A 20,915-nucleotide genomic window follows, 5' to 3' on the forward strand; every position below is an offset into this window, starting at 1 on the left:
TAATAAGAGGAATGCAAATTACAGCTTCACCCACCACCATGGCAAAGCTAAAGAACACCTGGTATCACACTGTAGTGGTGAGTATGGGGGAAACAGCTTGCCCTTACATTGCTGGTGAGAGTGAAGACTGACATAACTGCTCTGAAGGGCACTTGGGTAAAATTCCTATCAAATTCCTCTTCTGTGACTTCTTCCTCAGGTATACTTGCATTTGCAAGAAATGAGATATTCACAAGATTATTCACTGCAACATTGTCTATAATAGCAACAGATTGAAACAATCTGATGTTCATTAATGGGAGACATAAATTATGTTCATCCATACAAAGAATTATTTACAACCATAAAAATGAGGGGGCTTCCCTGGTGGCTCAGTGGTTGAGAGTCCGCCTGCTGATGCAGGGGACACGGGTTCGTGCCCCGGTCCGGGAAGATCCCACATGCCGCAGAGCGGCTGGGCCCGTGAGCCATGGCCGCTGAGCCTGCGCGTCCGGAGCCTGTGCTCCGCAACGGGAGAGGCCACAACAGTGAGAGGCCCGCGTACCACCAGAAAAAAAAAAAAGAGAGAGAATTATTGTGGATATAATTTGCTAAGTTAAAAAAGGAAGATGAGAACAGCAAGTGCTATGTGCTTCAATTTGTGTGAAGGGGGAAATATATACAAGTTTTGGTATATAACTAGACTATTAAGAAATTAGTAGCACTGGTGGCCTCCAGACAGGCATGGGATGGTGAGACTGGGGAGGACAGGAGAATTATTGCTATACACCCTTTGTGTCATTTGAATTTTGAACCATGTTAATACAAAACCTATTTTTTTAAGTAAAACTTATTTTTTTAAGTATATTTTAAGTAAAAAGCTAAAAAGCACACCAATTAATTGCCTTTCATATTTAACTACTGCATAATAGAAGAGGGCAATGATACTTTACTGGGTTAAACCTGAAAGTTGTTTAAAACTGAAACAAAATCACCACCAGCTTGCTTTCTCTTTGGCGATTCCTGCTGTTGGAATTACTTCTTCCTTAAATTGTTGTTTAAGCCTATGACTTAAACTCTTTAGTTGTCTTCCTTCTCCTTATAACAATAATATAACAAAGATGAGAACAATTTATGGAAGGACTGCTATTTGTAAAACTCTTGAGTTTAGAGCTGTGGTTGTATTGTTTAATCTTCCTGATAATCTTATACAGTGGGACTATCAACCTCATTTAAAAAAACTGAACTATAGTTGATTCACAATATTATGTTAGTTTCAGGCATCCAACCCCATTTTTAAAATAAATAAATAAATTTATTTAATTTTTGGCTGTGTTAGGTCTGCGTTGCTGCGCACGGGCTTCTCTAGTTGCGGCGAGCGGGGGCTACTCTAAGTTGCGGTGCACGGGCTTCTCATTGCGGTGGCTTCTCTTGTTGTGGAGCACGGGCTCTAGGCCTGCAGGCTTCAGTAGTTGTGGCTCACGGGCTCTAGAGCACAGGCTCAGTAGTTGTGGCGCACGGGCTTTAGTTGCTCTGCGGCACGTGGGATCTTCCTGGACCAGGGCTTGAACCTGTGTCACCTGCATTAGCAGGTGGATTCTTAACCACAGTGCCACCAGGGAAGCCTGAACCCCATTTTAAAGGTGAGAAAATAGAAACTTAGACAAATTAGTATTTTCTATTTTAATTGATTTCTAGATACTATGGAGCAACTGTTTTCTAATGTGTATGGCTTTGAGAAGAGAAATTTAAAAAAAGAAAAGGCCTTTGAAAGTCCATCATGCCACCCAGAAAACGAAGATGCTGACACACAATTTATTGCACAGAGATTACTCTATTTACTCCACAGAGACACTTCTCACATTCAGGTGCTATTCAGAAAAAAATAGCCCATGTGTTATATAAGAGATTCTAATATTTTAAAGGAAGAAAATTCCTGTATAGCGATGGTACCTCCTCTTTCCATTCCTTTCCATTTCTCAGCTGCAGTGCGTACAAAGCAAATGCTCTGTTTTGACACAAGAGAACCAATTTTTTTTTTTTCTCACCAGACAATGATAAAAATCACATAGTCTCTCCCTTCACCAGCCCTTGGCACTAGCCTCAAGCATCTTCTCACAAGTTAGGATAGAGTCCAGGATAAAAGCCTGACATACTAAAAGGTGTATCAGAAACTCTCCACTAAAATATACTTGATATTTTATTATTGAAGTAAAGACAACAAAATAAACCATTCAGCCTTGGGCTTTTCCCCCGTCACCGTGTAGGAGGCTTGAACTGATGTTATGGTGCTTACAAAAAACGCTTACAAGAAGGACCTTTGATTCCCTTTGCCCCAGCTGACATCCTAATCAGCCTGTGTTCTCCAGCCCCCTCTCTCTCAGCCATGAAGGGAGTCACAGCTCACTAAGGAGCTCCCAAGAGAAGGGGCACTGTTTCTCGTTCCAAAATGAAGGAGGCTGAAAGCAGTGTGCCCATAAAGTTGCCATTTGGGCTCTTAGTGGGTTTTCATTGCACTGTGAGGACAGCACCTGAATTCTGACTTCTTGATGATAAAATCTCCTTGTTGATCTTGGTGAGCTGGAGTGACTGAACTGTTACTCCAAGGGTAGAAGATGGCATGTGGGCACAGGATAAGGACATCATGAAAATCATTTTATCTCTCCTTTGGCTTCTGGTGGATACGGACTTTGTTTATTGCTTCCACATGATTCAATACAGTAGGACCTATTATATTTGTCCCCTATTTATGGCAAGGAATTGTCCTAGGCACGGAGGACACAGGCAAATACAAAACTAAGACCTGCCCTCTAGGAGTTTGATATTCTACTGGAGGATACAAAAAATACACAAGTCAGGTAATTGATGTATGACACGACAGACAAAAAAACAACTGAATAAGGAAGTGGAAACCAACAAGGGGTGTGTTTTCATTAGGATGGCAAGGGATGGAGTCTGAGGAGTGGCCACTTCCGAAGAGAACTGCATGAAGTCTGTGGCTCCCCAGGAGAAGGGTCCAGTACAGAGGGAACAGCAAGGCCAAGGCCCTGAGATGGAAGTGGGTTTCACAGGAACAGTGGAGGCCTGTACAAGAAAGGAAGGAAGCAAAGGGGAGAGTAGAAGAAAAAGGGGTCAGAAAAATTGCGGAGATCCTTGAAGGGCCTCGTGGGTCATAAGGACTTTGGACACTGGGAAGCCATTGACAAGTTTTGAGCAGGTGAGCTCCATGATCTGATTTACATTTTTATTTTTATTTATTTATTTTTTTTTGCAGTACACTCACTGTTGTGGCCTTTCCCATTGCGGAGCACAGGCTCTGGATGCGCAGGCTCAGCGGCCATGGCTCACGGGCCCAGCAGCTCCGCGGCATGTGGGATCTTCCCAGACCGGGGCACGAACCCGTGTCCCCTGCATCGGCAGGCGGACTCCCAGCCACTGCGCCACCAGGGAAGCCCTGATTTACATTTTAAAACGACATCTTTGGTGGCCAAAATACCAAAATGCCTATTGTATTTATAGACTAAAAACTGCGTGTAAAGCCTTTTCTGTTAATCCTACTCTTAAAGATGATATTCTGTGTGACCAGAGAAATCTTCCTTTGAAACAACAGAGGTCACCTTGGTGGTTACTTTTTCTGAACAGCACAGGTGAAATAATTATCACTGGGTAACAAAGAACCACTGTATGTACCCACGTGTAATTCTAGAAGTGGACCTCCCTCTCCTTCATTTAGTTATAATATCCACTAGACCAAGGCTATTTTTCTTTAATATAAACAAAAGTACATTTGAATAAAATTTTAATAAGTTGTAAAAAAATATTCTATGTGACCAAATATTTGGACTCATTCTGGACTTAGGCATTTCAATGTTCTTGGTTTTTTAATTTAACTCTTTTCACAGCCATGTTGAGAGTAAAAATAAATAATTTCTGTCTGTCTTCCATTTCAAGTATTTCTGGATAAGGGATTCAAAAAACTAAAACTGTTTTTGTTTATAACATAAAATATGGAATTGATCTTTCCAGGGTCAGAGATGATTAATGTTTTTACTTTTATACATTATTTTCTTAAACTAGTTCACATATAAACATTTTTATATGTTTGTAAGCAAATATGCTTTCACAGCATACCTTGTGTATGTGTAAAGATAAGTATTTAATTCTCACTGTTCACTTTTAACTGACAAAGAAAAAAAGTGAAAATGACAGAAACTGTGGTAGAACCTTACTTGCTGTTCTGGTCCCGGTTGTACCCGCCTTTGGCCAATCCCATAGCTATTCAAGAAATCTTCCCAACAGAGTACAACAGGATGAGAATCTGAAATCATTTCTGATATTCCCTACTAGATATTGATTGTTATATCAAGTAGTAAGTGGTAAAACTTTTAATTGACAATTAGTATAACTGTGGGTGGATTCTGATTTTGTTTTTAATTCTGTAGATTGTGTTTAAACAATTCAAAAGTATGTTCCTGATTTTGAGATACTAAGTGATAGTGCACAGTTGTCACTTTATTGAATGTGTACAACACTCCCATGAAGTTTATAAGTGTACCTTTGTATAGCTTCAGCTGCTAAAATTAAAATTGATCTGTTATGACACACACAATAAAGACATTTTTGGAATCTATCATTATCTCAAAATAAACAGTTTAAAAAATGCTATCACTGGCTGTTGGGTGGAGAATAGACCACAGGGGATGTAGGCAGACTCTTAGATGGCCCCCAATGACCCCCACCTTCAGTGTTCCTGCCCTTCTATAATGCCTCCCCTTGAGGACAGTCTGCTATCATGGACTCATGTGTAATGAATAGAATGACAGAAGTAATGGCATGACACTTCTGAGACTAGGCTACAAAAAGACTGTGGCTTCCATCTTGAGCATTCTCTCTTGCTTCCTCTCTCCCTCTCCATCTCTTAGATCACTCATCCTGGAGGAAGCCAGCTGCCATACTAATGAGCCACCTTATGGAGGGGTCCACACGAGGTGACAAGGAACAGAGGCCCACAGTCCAAAGCCCATGAGGAGCTGAAGCCTGTGACAGACATGTGAGTGATCTTGGAATTAGATCCTTCTGCCCCAGTCTTATGTTGACGTAATGGCAGCCCTGACCCACAGGTGGGCTGCAACTTCACGAGAGACTTTGAGCCAGAGGCACCCAGCTCAGTGGCAATTCCGATTCACAGAAATGGTGTAACAATGTATGATCATTGGTTTTGCCATTATGTTTTGGGATAATTTGTTACACAGCAATTGATGACTCATACAGGGGAAATAAGAGTAGAAGCAGAAAGACCAATTAAAGGCCATTGCTGTAATCAAGAGACAACTTAGAATAGGGTAGTAATGGTAGAAGTGGTGAGAAGTGGGCCTGGGCAGGACAAAGGAGATAAGAAAAGCAACAACGTGCTCTCTGTGACCTGGAGAAAGAAAGTGAAAAACTATGGCCCTGATTTCCACTCAGTGGAGAATAACCAGCAAGTCCCACAGTGGAGCTGCATGTTGGCATGACAGAGAGAATAACTCCGGAAGGATTTTGGCTCCTGTGGGAAGGCACGGGGACAAGAAGTCTGAGGACATGGCCTGACCTGAGCCTTGTCTAGCACCCTGTAGCAGGACTGAGAAGCTGATTCCAGGAGCTGGGAAAGGGAAAGGGACAGGATCTGGCATCAGTCTGAATTTACAAACCAAAGATGATTGCAACGGGTCCAGAACACCTCTGTTTGGTTGAAGTAATCAGAGAAACTCACCTGAATAAATATGTCAGTCCAAGTCCTATGATTAAAAATTGTAAAAAGCCATATTCTTTTTTTTTTTTTTTTTGCGGTACGTGGGCCTCTCACTGTTGTGGCCTCTCCCGTTGCGGAGCACAGGCTCCAGACGTGCAGGCTCAGCGGCCATGGCTCATGGGCCCAGCCACTCCGCGGCATGTGGGATCTTCCCGGACCGGGGCACGAACCCGTGTCCCCTGCGTCAGCAGGTGGACTCTCAACCACTGCGCCACCAGGGAAGCCCAAAAGCCATATTCTTAAGTGCTCCTCTATCAGGGCAGATCACCAGGTCCTGCACCTCCGGGACAAAGAGGCAGGCTGTTACCAGCCATGCAGACATTGGCCCTGGAGGCAGTTATCCTAATGGTTAAGACTATGGGTCTTGGGGCTTCCCTGGTGGTGCAGTGGTTAAGAATCCGCCTACCAATGCAGGGGACATGGGTTCGATCCCTGGTCTGGGGCGATCCCACATGCCGAGAAGCAGCTAAGCCCGTGCACCACAACTACTGAGCCTGCGCTCTAGAGTCCATGAGCCACAACTACTGAGCCCACGTGCCACAACTACTGAAGCCCGCACACCGCAACAAAGAGTAGCCGCCGCTCGCCGCAACTAGAGAAAGCCTGCGCGCAGCAACGAAGACCCAACGCAGCCAAAAATAAGTAATAAAATAAAAAGTTTTTTTAAAAAGCTTCATATCTATTAAAAAAAAAAAGACCATGGGTTTTGATGTGAGGAAGGCTGAGGTGGAATTCCAGCTCCTCTCTTGCCGTGTGACCTCAGCAAACATTTAAATTCCTACAAGCTTCTGCTTTCTTGACTGCAAAATAAGGATACTAAAGGCACTTACCCCTATTACCTTTAGTACAACAATGAATGGTTGGAAGGATTGGATAAGATAGAGTATGTATTTTTCTTAGCACAGTGCCTGGCACATAGTAAGTTCTCGGTAAATAAGCATTGAGCTGCCACGATGTGAATTGTCACCTGCTGCTGCTGTTCTAAGTCCCTGGAGGAACACACAGGGTGACTGAAGGAGGTGGCAGTGCCCTTTATCTTAAAGCAAAGCTGTACTGCTATGTCTGACATTAAAAACAGGAAGGTACACACATCCCTGTATAGCTATTCTAGGAAAATCTTGATCAAAAGCCCACTTTACCCCATCAGTGAACACAGCTGCTGGTTCCCTCTGCCCTCTTCTCACTCTTGATAAGCGAGCTTTTAACACGCCTTAAAGGCAAGTCCTGCTGCCGAAATGAAGGCGGCCCAAATGGGGACAGGGCGGATTCATGGAGAGTGTCACTCTTTTCAAGCAGCCCTGTGCACACTGTGTCATCACATCTGCCCCTGACATTCACTGGCCACTTTGTGACTCACTGATGTACAAAGAGACAACCCACCGAATAAGCAGGTCAGGAGGGTCACTGGAGGACAAAAGGCCCACCAAGGCACTCACAAGGCATAGGCTAAGCTCGGGGTCTGTGTGTCATGTCATAGCTGCGAGGGATACTCCTGCCCAGATGGCATACCCCATGCCTGGGCATTCAGGGTCCTGTCACTAAGAGCTAACACGTGACACTGAAGGCAAGACAGACTCAGCAGCTGCTATGTTCAGACACAAAAATCATCACAACCTAAAGCCACCAGCACAAACTCTGCTGGAAAGAGTGGTCACCGTCATGGATGATAACACCACGCCATGAATACGGAGAACAACGTTATCAACAACCCAACAAACATATGCAAGTATACACAAAGGTACATCAAACGTTATAACCAAAAACTGAATACTAACATTAGTAACAGGAAAGAACAAAACGTTTGTCTTATGAATACATCTCACCTCAAAGTCCGCTGTTTAGTGCAAGATATCCACCTGAAGCCAAGAAAATGTCATCATTTTCTCAGCTTGGCTTCCTGTTCTAAAATGAAAGACTTCAGAAATCCAGACATACTTATAAATCTAAATGCTTTTCATTTAGATCTATAATTAAGCCATAACCCCCTGCTAACACACATAAACAATTCATATTTGGAAATAAAAGTATCAAAACTTATACAATATACAAATTTTCTTAATATTCTTCCCCACAGTGGATCTTTGCCAGCATTCTGTCATTTCTAATCTATAGCGTCAGATTGACAGTTAAATCCAGCAAGAGCTAATGATTGTGACAGGGGAAAGTAATCAGCACATCCATTCATTAGCAACCTGCTCACACATTCATTGTCAATTATAAATATTTGCTTGGGCTAAACTCTGCCATCATCATAGGAGCCATTACCACCTGTAACCACGTGATACATTTGAAGAGTCAAGCTTCCAGCATTTTGCACCTGGGACTCAATAATCAAAACGTTCATAAACTAACACTTGGGTCCCAGCAGAGTATCTTGCTTGAGTTAACAAATGATTATCCTAGACAATGGAACTACAAGTCTCTGATTCATGAGTTTCCCAATTATGTTTCTGGGCTGTATCCATTAGCTTTTGTTGAAAGCCATTTCACTTGCTATTTGGGAACATTTTTAGGGGACATTCAAGTACACAGTTGGCCTTGTACATCGGCAGATACTGCAGGATTTGGAAGGGGGGGGGAACTCCAGACCCTACTACATGTAATGGAAGCTGTCCGGTGCCCCGCCCAGATGCCCTTTAGGGGCCGGCGTACCCATCCCTCAGCTGCTGTGACTAGAGGTTGCCAATGGCTCACAGCTGCCCTCTGCTCCGGAGGCCTGCTCTCCAACAAACCCAAACCGTCTTGACCTGGAAGCCGTGTCCTCCCCACTTTAAAAAAAAAAAAGACTAAATTCTGAATTTATTTCACCTCCACATCTTGTAATGAAGGTCGGGTAGTAAGATTTGTACAAACCGTGGTAATAGTTTCAACTTAGATATGGAAATTAACGTGTATTTTTCTGTAAGTGCACAATGGAGCCAGAAGCAGGGCTCATGTATATAGAGCTATATTTGTTAGAATGTATCCTTCAAAGTGAAATCTTAAACAAAGTTAACAGTATATACTTCTTGTGCCGCTCATAAAACGTATCAGCCAGAACCGCCTACCGGGTGGATATGAAGTCTGAGTTTGCTTTTACATGCATTCATAAATTACTATTTCAGGGCAACCAGGTGGTACCTGATTTCCAATAATGTGTAATGTTTTGGTTTTGCCAAATATATATATTACTGTGGATCTCATGGTACCATATTACATTTTTCCACCAAGGACTTACCGAAATGGAGTACAAAGAGCAAGTTGCTTCTCTCAAGGGAGGGACAGCCGGCTCTGGGGGGCAGTTCATGCTCTGGAGCTTCCCATGGGGCCCAGCTGAAGCTAGTCGCCCACGGAGACCACATTCCAGCTTAGTTTTCCTCCTTTGACCTGTCCTGGTTCTCTCACTCATCTTCTCCTGAGAGGACTCTGGAAATTAATCGCTTGAAAAAGAACCTCCACCTCAGCGTCTGCTCCTAGAAAGCCCGACACTAAGAACTTCTCTTTACCCTGGATGGGACTGTGCTCCTTCCAGGGCCTCCGTGAGCCCTAAGTCCCACCCTTGAGCTGGTTGCTATTTCCCAAATACTCGAAACAGGTGAGTCTTTCCGTTTGCTGTGTCCCATCCATCCCTAGCACCTGGCACAGTTCTGGCAGAATTCCTCATCACAGCCCAGACCAACGAAATCCTTCTCAACCTTTCTTAGAAATCAATTAGAAAAAGACTCAAAACCCAACAGAAAAATAGGTGTAGGGGATGAATAAAAACAGCCCACTGAGATGGAAATGGAGGCGTAAAAACATAAGAGATGCTCATCCTCACTCAGAATAAGTGAAATCTGAATTAAAACTACACTGAGATACCATTTTTCAATTATTAAATTGGGGAAGATCTGAAATATCGTTTTTTATTCTATCTATATATCCAGTCCAGCGATAGTGGGTTTTTTCTTCCCCTGTTACAAATAAATTGTTAGTCCAAGAAACACCCCTCTGGGATTCCACTGCTGGGAAATGAATCTGATAAGGCTCTACAAAACCCTTTAGGGCTGTTGGTGAGAGGAGGGTGCAAACCTAAATTATTAACTTGAACATCGACCTCCTCAGGAATGTTACATACTATTTTATGTTCCTTCTCCAGGTCTTAAAGAACGTACTGCTTTCCTTATTTCCTCTGCTTATCCTACCCAGGCAAGTGTCCTTATTGCCATTTTTATCTATTTCTCACTTTTACCTGAAATCTTTTTTTCTTCAAGACCACAAAATGTCTTGATAGCATCAGGGCCATACCCTTCAGTTTGCTATATATTTCCTATCCATCTTAGTGTAAAGTGGGATTAAATGGAGTATGCATTTTCCTCTATTATATTGTGCCTGGTAGTTAACTGTACAGGTCCACAGATCTACGTGGTTTATTGCATGACTTTTTTCAAATATTCGCTTCCTCTCTCTGCAGAAAGATTGTACCTCTTTGCCCCAATAATGTCAAGTTTGGTCTTATAACTTGCATTGGTCAGTGAAATGTGAGCAGAAATGACAGAGGCAACTTCCAGTCAGAAGCTTTAGGACTTATCACGTGGTCCCAACCATCCTGTTATTTCCTCCACTGCAAGACCATCCCCAGATTAGCACAGCTCAGGAAAGGTTTGTTCCTTTAGCCTGGTCCCGGAATAAAGACGAGATAGAGCAGAGACACGAAGGACACAAAATGTGAGTGAGAAATAGACCTTTGTGGTATTAAGCCCCTGAGATGTAGGAGCCGTTTGCTATCGCAGTATAATCTTGCCCAGCTGACTGCTAAATCTATAAGCTCTGATGCATTTTATTATTATTATTATTTGTATCCCAAAGAGCACCTAGCATAATCCTTTGCCCATAGTGCACATTTAACAAAAATTGGCTGAATATTATTTTTCTCTTACTCTTTCATTTCCCTTCCCTTTCTTTTCTAAACAATTCAGTCCGAAAGCCATTATAAGGGGCAGAGGAAGGTAGGCGTTTGGCAAAGGTGTGAAGAGGAGCTGTCATGACACAAAGCAGGGTGTCAGGGCTTCCCTGGTGGCACAGGTTGAGAGTCCGCCTGCCGATGCAGGGGACATGGGTTTGTGCCCCAGTCCGGAAGTTCCCACATGCCACGGAGCAGCTGGGCCCGCGAGCCACAACTACTGAGCCTGCGCGTCCGGAGCCTGTGCTCCACAACGGGAGAGGCCACAACAGTGAGAGGCCCGCGTACCGCAAAAAAAAAAAAAAAAGCAGGGTGTCAGAGCCTGAGCAAGACCAGGAGGCTTGGTCAAATCAGTAACTATATTATGGATAGTGGGAGTCAAGTTTCTCACTATCAGAGAAGGGAGTTACAAATATGGATAGGGAGAAGATCAGAATAGACCCTGTTTAGTTGGACTGGAATTGGAGATATTAATGTGAACACATGGTTTTCAATATATGTAGATAGATAAATATAATTGTAAACATGTGTATATATATAAATTGCCTCGTTCTTGAAGGGGCTTGGGAGTAGCAACTTCCCAATGGAAATGACCACACCCAGCACCAGGTCTTGGCTTCTAAATACTATTCTACACTAAAGGAATCAGGAATCCTTGGGAAAAGAGCTGATTCCAAAGCTGAGACAGGGAAAGTAAGAAATGAGCCTGGAATATCCTATTCTGCCATAACTAAGGAAGTGCTCAAAAAAAAAAGAGAAATGATGTCAAAAGGAAACAGAATCCAGTTTGAAGAGGCTGCTACTGGCTATATCTGAGTCAGAGCATCAAAATAAATAATGAGAGTAATGAATTAAAACCCAGGAAACAACATAGGAATTCATTATATAAATATCTAGATAGATAACTGGGGAAATTGAAAGTTTGATGAGGAACAGGGCATTTACATAACCTCAAAGTACCACCCCTCAAAATACTCAATTATTAAGAAAGACGTAGTAAACTTACATTGGAGAAGCCTGGCAACCACCACCCTAACCAAGTGATCATGGTTAGTATCACCAGTAATGGAACAAAGTATTATAAAATGTGTGCCCTAACAGGCTGCAGTGAGCCACACAGGACCACTTCTGTGATATCCCTGCCAAAGAAACATAACCAGAATCTACTCATGAGGAGGCATCAGACAAACCCACACTGAGGGATATTATAAAAAATGATTGGCCTCCGATCTCCAAAATTCTCAAGGTCATGAGAGTCAAGGGAGGACTTCAAAACTATTCCAGATTAAAGGTGATGAAAGAGAAATGACAACTAATGTGGCTGGGAAGGCAGAGATTTGGAGGGATGCAGCCACACGTCAAGGAATGCTGGCAGCCATCAGAAGCTGGAAGAGGCAAGGAATGAATTGTTCCCTACAGCCTCTGGAGGGAGCATGGACCTGCTGACACCTTGAAGCTTGTTTTGGATTTCTGTGGAAGAAAGTATTTCTGTTTCAGTTTATGGTTATTTGTTACAACAACCAATGAAACGAATTCGGAATCATTCCCTAACACTTAAAGTCACCACGGTAGAGATGATGGCTGATCAAGAAGTAGATGTTGCCGTATCTGGCTACTCTCCGTTACCAATGAATTGAAGCAAGACTGGGGATATTCAACATTTCCCGTATCATCATGCTTGAAGATCCAAGGAAAATCACAGATCTAGTACACTGTTAAAGTGGGTTTATCTTTAAAAAGAAGGCTAACAGGAAAATAGTTAATATTCCTGAAGAGGTAGATGTCCTTGTTAATAACTAAGGATTGTACTCTCCTTTCCTCCACAGCTTGAAATGGTTTTACACAACTTTATTAAATTTATTTCCCGGTAGTAGAATGCCACAGGGGTATCACTTGATCTAACAATTCAGCTGTAGCAGGGTGTATTAGTCAGGGTTATCCAGAGAAACAGAAGCTACAGGATGCATATATATATAGAGAGAGAGATTTATTTTAAGAAATAAGCTCACATGATTTGGAGGCTTAGCAAGTCCAAAATCTGCAGGGTAGGCTGGCAGGCTGGAGACTCAGGGAGGAATTGCAGTTTGAGTCCAAAAGCCGGCTGCAGGCAGAATTCCTTCTTGCTTGGGGAAGTCAGTCTTTTTCTATTAAGGCCTTTATATGATTTGATAAGATCCACCTACACTATGGAGGGTAATCTGCTTAAGTTAAAGATTTAAGTTTTTTTAATACTTTAATTTTTTAACTGAAGTATCATTGATATACAATATTATATGTTACAGGTGTACAATATAGTGATTCATATTTTTTAAAGGTTACATTTCATTTATAGTCATTACACAATGTTTGCTATATTCCCTGTTTTGTACAATATATCCTTGTAGCTTATTTTATACCTAATAGTTTGTACCTCTTAATCCCTTACCCCTGTACTGCCTCTCCCCACTGGTAACCACTAGTTTGTTCTCTAAATCTGTGAGTCTGCTTCTTTTTTGTTATGTTCACTAGTTTATTTTTTTGATTCCACACATAAGTGATATCACACAGTATTTGTCTTTCTCTGTCTGACTTATTTCACTTAGCATAATGCCCTCCAAGTCTATCCATGTTGCTGCAAATGGCAAAATTTCATTCTCTTTATGGCTGAGTAGTATTCCATTGTGTGTGTGTGTGTGTGTGTGTGTGTGTGTGTGTGTGTGTGTGTGTGTGTGTATCACATAAACATTCAAATGTTAATCTCACTAAAAAAATACCTTCACAGAAACATCTAGAATAACGTTTGACCAAGTATCTGGATACTGTAACCTAGCTAAGTTGACCCATAATATTAAACTTCACACAAGGAAAAAAGAACCCACTGTCATTGGGTTGGACATATGCATAGAATAAGAGCTCACCTTTTTGGATTCAAGATCATTTACTTTCATCTCGTGTCATTCAGTAATGTGTACACCTTTATCTCATTTTTTTTACCTGGTTTTCATTTTCAGCAGGAAAAGCAGCCTTGAGTATCATCAAAGTTTGGGACTCATTTTGCCACCTGGCAAATGCATTTTGTAACCATCTCACTAGCATAAAACATGTGGGGAAGTTTCTTACTAGCTATTCATGGAGTGAGAAAATCTAGGCCCATCTGCTTTACAGACCTGAATCAAGAAAGGCGACTCTCAGGACCCGGTCTTAAGGGCGCTAGAGAAGAGATCTAAGACATAAGGATGTTTTCACCTAAAAGTTTTTGACTGATTTTATTTAGAACAGTCTAACACATTCACTATAGAAAACAAAAGATCAGAGTTCAGCTGTGGCAGGAATCCACTACAAATTACTCATTCTGTTTCAGAAGATGATGTAATTTCTTCTCCCAGGGAGAGAAATGACACTCACCTTGGATCATGTGGCCATGAGCAGGAAAACAGAAGTCAATCCTCGATGGATCTGAGAAATGTCTCTTCCCTCACGCCTTCCTAGTTCTTTGGTTTCTTAGGAATATCAGCTGGGAAAGGCTATGTATCGCAACCAAGAGAATCAGGGGGATTGTGAAGTGACCTGTCAATAACATAATAATGATGAATTAAATGTCTATTTTGTACCAGATGCTGTCCTGGTTACCACGGAGACAAGATGACAAAACATGGCCCTTGATCCTCTCTGTCTAGTGGGAGCAACAAATAAATGAGTCACTGTGATGCATGAGGGAGAGAGCTGCAGGCAAAGAGTTGACAGAAACAAAGGAGGGAGTGACTAACTCTGAGGGTCTAGGAAGACTTCACAGAGGAGGTGACCTTTGACCTGTACCTTGGAAGATGCTTAAGAGTCTAGCAGGAGGAATAACAGGAAACAGAGGATTCCAGAAACTGGGAGTTAACTTTTTGTTTATTTACTTACTGGTTTTATTACTGATTATTAAAATACTGAAGATTCACTTAGAAAATATGGAATATACCAAAAAATTATAAAGAAGTAAAAAAAAAACCAAAATGACCCATAACTTTAATATATAGATGCAATACAGCAGCAATAATTACTCTGCCATAATTCCTTATTTTCTTTTTCTATTCATTTTAACATAAAATTGTATTTATTCTATAGCTATAACTTTGTATATTGTTTACTCTCAAAACATGTTCTATCATTTAAAAACTTGGTAAACTAATATTTGATAGCTTCTTGAAATCTCACCAAGCAGATTTATCACGATATTTGTAAAAGCACTAGTTTACTGTCGATTTCTGTGCTCCAGGTTTTCATTCATATAAGGCATGTCTTTGTGTGTAAACTTTTGTCATATTTTAGAAGTGGAAACCCTAGGTTAAAGTATTTGAACATTATTAATGCTCTTGATTACTAGCCATATTGTTTTCTAGGACAGTTGCAACAAATTATCACTAACAAAGTTGGAAAGTGCCTTTCTTACTAAACTATCAACTTTGCACAGAATTTTTAAAAATAGATTTTAGCATGCATTCAGTAAAGTGCACTAATCTCAAATGTATAGCTACTGGAATAGTATCACTTTTTACCTATTTGATAATGTAACAGGAAAAATTTTTGTTTCTTTTAAAAAATATGTATGTTGTATTTGTCGTATTTGCTGTAAATATTTTTCCCAGATTGTTGTTTCTTTCCATTTTCTTTGTGATGTTTTCTGACAATCAAACATTTTATTGTTTGTGTTGTCAAGTTTTCCTGTCTTTTCTTTTGAGATGTCTTTCAAGTAGAATTCAAAATATTTCTAGATTTTTTTGAGACTTCTTCTTTGACTCATGGGTTATTCAGAAGTGTGTTGTTTAATTTCCAAATAATTTGGAGGATGATTCAGCTATATTTCTGCTACTGATTTCTAGTTTAATTCCATTGTGGTGAGAACATTCTTTATATGATTTCTAAGTTTGTTAAGGTGTGTTTTGTGGCCTATCTTGGTGAATGTTGCATGAGCTTAAGAAGAATGTATGTTCTGCTGTTGTTGGATAGAGTGGTCTGCAGGTGTCAATAAGATCCAGTTGATTGTGCTCACTTCGGGAGCACATATACTAAAATTGGAACGATACAGAGAAGATTAGCATGGCCCCTGCGCAAGGATGACACGCAAATTTGTGAAGCGTTCCATATATTTGTCTGTCATACAGAGTGAAGTAAGTCAGAAAGAGAAAAACAAATACCGTATGCTAACACATATATATGGAATCTAAAAAAAAAAAAAAAATGGGGCTTCCTTGGTGGCGCAGTGATTGAGAGTCCGCCTGCCGATGCAGGGGACACGGGTTCGTGCCCCGGTCCGGGAAGATCCCACATGCCGCGGAGCGGCTGGGCCTGTGAGCCACGGCCGCTGAGCCTGCGCGTCCGGAGCCTGTGCTCCGCAACGGGAGAGGCCACAACAGTGAGAGGCCCGCGTACCGCAAAAAAAAAATGGTCATGAAGAACCTAGGGGCAGGATGGGAATAAAGACGCAGACCTACTAGAGAATGGACTTGAGGACACGGGGAGGGGGAAGGGTATGCTGGGACAAAGTGAGAGATTGTCATTGACATATACACACTATGAAATGTAAAATAAATAGCTAGTGGGAAGCAGCCGCATAGCACAGGGAGATGAACTCGTGCTTTGTGACTACCTAGCGGGGTGGGATAGAAGGGGAGGGGGGGAGGGAGATGCAACAGGAAGGAGATATGGGGCTATATGTATATGTATAGCTGATTCACTTTGTTATAAGGCAGAAACTAACACCATTGTAAAGCAATTATACTCCAATAAAGATGTTAACAAAATACACAAGATCCAGTTGATTGATAGCGCTACTCAGGTTATCCACATCCTTACTGATTTACTGCCCGCTTGATCCATCAGCTATTAACAGAGGGATGTTGAAGCCTCTATTTAAAATAGTGGATTTGTCTATAACTCCTTTCAGTTCTCTCAGTTTTTAACTCAAGTATTTTGGTACATATTTAGGTGCATTCTTGTTTAGGGTTGTTATGTCTTTTTGGAGAATTACACCCTTCATCATGATGTACTGCCTCTTTTTTTTTTCTTTCGGTACGCGGGCCTCTCACTGCCGTGGCCTCTCCCGTTGCGGAGCACAGGCTCCGGACGCGCAGGCCCAGCGGCCATGGCCCACGGGCCCAGCCGCTCCGCGGCATGTGGGATCCTCCCGCACCGGGGCATGAACCCGCGTCCCCTGCATCGGCAGGCGGACTCTCAACCACTGCGCCACCAGGGAAGCCCAACTGCCTCATTTATTCCTGATAATCTTTCTTGTTCAGAAGTCAGCTTTGTCTGAAATTAATATAGACACTCCAAGTTTCTTTAGTTAATGTTATCATGGTATATCTTTCTCCATCCCTTTATTTATAATCTCAGTCTTTATATATAAAATGGGTTTCTTATAGTTAGGTCTTGTTTTTCTTAATCCATGTTAACAATCTCCGTCTTTAACTGGTGTATCTAGACCATTCACATACATAACTCCACCATGAAAATCTGGTAGCATTCCTGGAGGTAAGAACCACAAAACTGTGGGGACTTTCCCCAAACACTGTGGTCCCAGGAGTTTCTCACTCGTAACAGTCCATATTCAGCCTCTGGAATTTCACTCAAAATTACCATTCAAGTATACAATTCTTTTTTTTTCTTCCAGTTATATGCTATAATTTATATGATATAATTGACAGCACTGCATAAGTTTAAGGTGTATAGCATAAAGATTTGATTTACATACACTGAGGAGTGACGCTCACAATAAGTTTGGTGAACATCCATCATCTCCTATAGGTACAAAATTAAAGAAATAGAAAAGTTTTTTTCTTGTGATGAGAACTCTCAGGATTCAGTCTCTTAACTTTCTATATAACATACAGCAAGCAGTGTTATATTTATGTTGTATATTACATCCCTGGTTCTTCTAATGCTTCTTGACTTGTGTGTAAATGCCACCTGTTTTCTCTAAAAATTAAATCATAATCTATGAAATTATGACAGAAAAGAATTACAAAATTTATTGTCGTTAGAACTCATGGTGCAAAAGTCATGATAGGTAAAATAGCACATTAGCATGAAGCCAGTGCTGATATTCATTGTATTCTTCACTGCCAGTTCCTCAAGTGTACAATGCTTAACTGACCAACGTCATTGAAAATCTGGACCAAGGAGATAAAGATTTAGCACATCTAGAAAACCATTTCTTTAAAGATACACAACCATGGCATAAGCATATTGTCTAAAAAGTGTCTATGAAGTATCCTTTTAAAATGGCTTAGTTTATATGGACACCAAGAGCATGCTACCACTGTAGGCCTACAGAAGATCTCACAGAGCCAAGTCTTGGGAGCAGAGAGCCAAGGAGGAGTGACTTGGAAGGCAGAGTGGCTAAGCAAGGGTAGCCTTTACTGCACCCCTTGGGCTGCGCGTCTGGGAAGAGCATCTCTAAAAGCTTCTCAGAAACAGCAAACTAAGTGTGAATTTTATATCTGATACCCAAAGCACCCCCCACCCCTTTATCCTGCTAGTGGCTTTGTCTGTATGTATTCAGAGCTGCTCAGTTTACAGGTCTGGTCAACGTCACACCATGTTATTATGCCCTAAAGGAATTTCACAGTCCCTGTGTACACCTCCTACATTCCTGCTGTGGCAAGTGAACAAGGTTCCAGTCCAGTTTGGAGCAAATAAAAATCTGGACCACGCTGCATGAGGTCACCTGGACAGCCTCTTGCAGCTCACCACTAGGACTACTAAATGCACTGTGTTAATTATATTGCTGAAAGATTCAAGCCACAACAAAACTATAGTAATCAAAACAATTTAGTACTGGCTTAAAGATAGACATATAGGGACTTCCCTGGGGGCGCAGTGGTTAATAACCCGCCTGCCAATGCAGGGAACAATGGTTCGATCGCTGGTCCAGGAAGATCCCACATGCTGCGGAGCAACTAAGTCCGTGTGCCACAACTACTGAGCCTGTACTCTAGAGCCCGTGAGCCACAACTACTGAGCCCGTGTGCTGCAACTACTGAAGCCTGCGCACCTAGAGCCCGTGCTCCACAACAAGAGAAGCCACCGCAATGAGAAGCCTGCTCACTGCAATGAATAGTACCCCCACTAGCCACAACTACAGAAAACCCCCGCACAACAACGAAGACCCAACACAGCCAAAAACAAAATAAATAAAATAATTTTTTTAAAAAAGATAGACATATAGATCGATGGGAAAGAATTGAGAATCCAGAAACAAATCCTTACATTTTTGACAAGGATGTCAAGACAATTCAGTGGGGAAAGAATAATCTTTTCAACAAATGGTGCAAGGACAACTGGATATCCAAATGCAAAAGAATGAAGTTGGATCATTACCTTGCAAAATACAAAATACAAAAATTAACTTAAGGGGAGCTTCAAGATGGCGGAAGAGTAAGATGCGGAGATCACCTTCCTCCCCACAAATACATCAGAAATACAGCTACATGTAGAACAACCCCTACAGAACACCTACTGAACGCTGGCAGAAGACCTCAGACCTCCCCAAAGGCAAGAAACTCCCCACGTACCTGGGTAGGGCAAAAGAAAAAAGAATAAACAGAGACAAAAGAATAGGGACGGGACCTGCACCAGTGGGAGGGAGTGGGGAAGGAGGAAAGTTTTCCACACACTAGGAAGCCCCTTCGAGGGCGGAGACTGCGGGTGGCAGAGGGGGGAAGCTTCGGAATCACGGAGGAGAGCACAGCAACAGCGTGCGGAGGGCAAAGCGGAGAGATTCCCGCACAGAGGATCGGGGCCGACCAGCACTCACCAGGCCGAGAGGCTTATCTGCTCACCCGCCGGGGCGGGCGGGGCTGCGAGCGGAGGCTCGGGCTTTGGTCAGAGCACCGGAAGAGGACTGAGGTTGGCGGCGTGAACACAGCCTGCAGCGGGTTAGTGCGCCACGGCTAGCCGGGAGGGAGTCTGGGAAAAAGTCTGGACCTGCCGAAGAGGCAAGAGACTTTTTCTTCCCTCTTCCTTTCCTGGTGCGCGAAGAGAGGGGATTAAGAGCGCAGCTTAAAGGAGCTCCAGAGACGGGCATGAGACGCTAAGGCTGCTGCTGCCGCCACCAAGAAGCCTGTGTGCGAGCACAGGTCACCCTCCACACCCCGCTTCCGGGAAGCCTGTGCAGCCCGCCACTGCCAGGGTCCTGGCATCCAGGGACAACTTCCCCGGGAGAACGCACGGCACGCCTCAGGCTGGTGTAACGTCACGCCGGCCTCTGCCGACGCAGGCCCGCCCCTCACTCCGTGCCCCTCCCAACCCCCCCCCCTCCCACCCCGCCTGAGTGAGCCAGAGCCCACGAATCAGCGGCTCCTTTAACCCCGTCCTGTCTGAGCGAAGAACAGACGCCCTCCGGCGACTTACACGCAGAGGCGGGGCCAAATGCAAAGCTGAGCCCCTGGGAGCTGTGAGAACAAAGAAGAGAAAGGGAAATCTCTCCCAGCAGCCTCAGAAACAGCGGATTAAAGCTCCACAATCAACTTGATGTACCCTGCATCTGTGGAATACATGAATAGACAACGAATCATCCCAAACTGAGGAGGTGGACTTTGGGAGCAAGGGTATATATATTTTTTCCCCTTTTTCTCTTTTTGTGAGTGTGTATGTGTATGCTTCTGTGTGTGATTTTGTCTGTATAGCTTTGCTTTTACCATTTGTCCTAGGGTTATGTCTGTCCGGTCTTTTTGTTGTTGTTGTTTGTTTTTCTAGTATAGTTTTTAGCACTTGTTGTCACTGGTGGATTTTTTTTTGGTTTGGTTGTTCTCTTCTTTCTTTTTTTAATTAAAAAATTTTTTTATTACTTAAAATATTTTTAATAATTATTTTTTAGTTTAATAACTTTATTTTTTTAATTCTATTTTATCTTCTTCTTTCTTTCTTTCTTTCTTTTTTTTCTCCCTTTTATTCTGAGCCGTGTGGATGACAGGCTCTTGGTGCTCCAGCCAGGCGACAGGGCTGTGCCTCTGAGGTGGGAGAGCTAAGTTCAGGACACGGGTCCACATGAGACCTCCCAGCTCCACGTAATATCAAACGACAAAAAACTCCCAAACATCTCCAGCTCAACGCCAAGACCCAGCTCCACGCAGCAACCAGCAAGCTACAGTGCTGGACACCCTATGCCAAACAACTAGCAAGGCAGGAACACAACCCCATCCATTAGCAGAGAGGCTGCCTAACATCATAATAAGGCCACAGACACCACAAAACACACCA

The 20,915-nt window shown here is 42.5% G+C and overlaps 1 long non-coding RNA gene and 1 other non-coding gene across 2 annotated transcripts in view; one reads left to right on the top strand and one right to left on the bottom strand.

Moving 5' to 3' along the window:
- Positions 1–2,023: 2,023 nt before the first annotated feature.
- LOC113625986 (uncharacterized) overlaps positions 2,024–20,915 on the bottom strand; it is a 34,671-nt gene continuing 15,779 nt past the window's right edge. Inside the window, exons 2-3 of the long non-coding RNA XR_003434982.1 lie at positions 14,076–14,237; positions 2,024–3,063 (exon numbers count right to left, since the gene is read on the bottom strand). This is a non-coding gene — a long non-coding RNA (uncharacterized LOC113625986). The remainder of the gene's footprint in view (positions 3,064–14,075; positions 14,238–20,915) is intronic.
- Positions 15,698–15,804, top strand: LOC113626139 (U6 spliceosomal RNA). The gene has a single exon (XR_003435049.1). It is a non-coding gene; the product is annotated as a U6 spliceosomal RNA (small nuclear RNA).

Source organism: Aethalodelphis obliquidens, unplaced genomic scaffold (assembly GCF_003676395.1).
Source record: "Aethalodelphis obliquidens isolate GAN/ISIS:26980383/991018 unplaced genomic scaffold, ASM367639v1 scaffold17, whole genome shotgun sequence".
Lineage (NCBI taxonomy): Eukaryota > Metazoa > Chordata > Mammalia > Artiodactyla > Delphinidae > Aethalodelphis > Aethalodelphis obliquidens.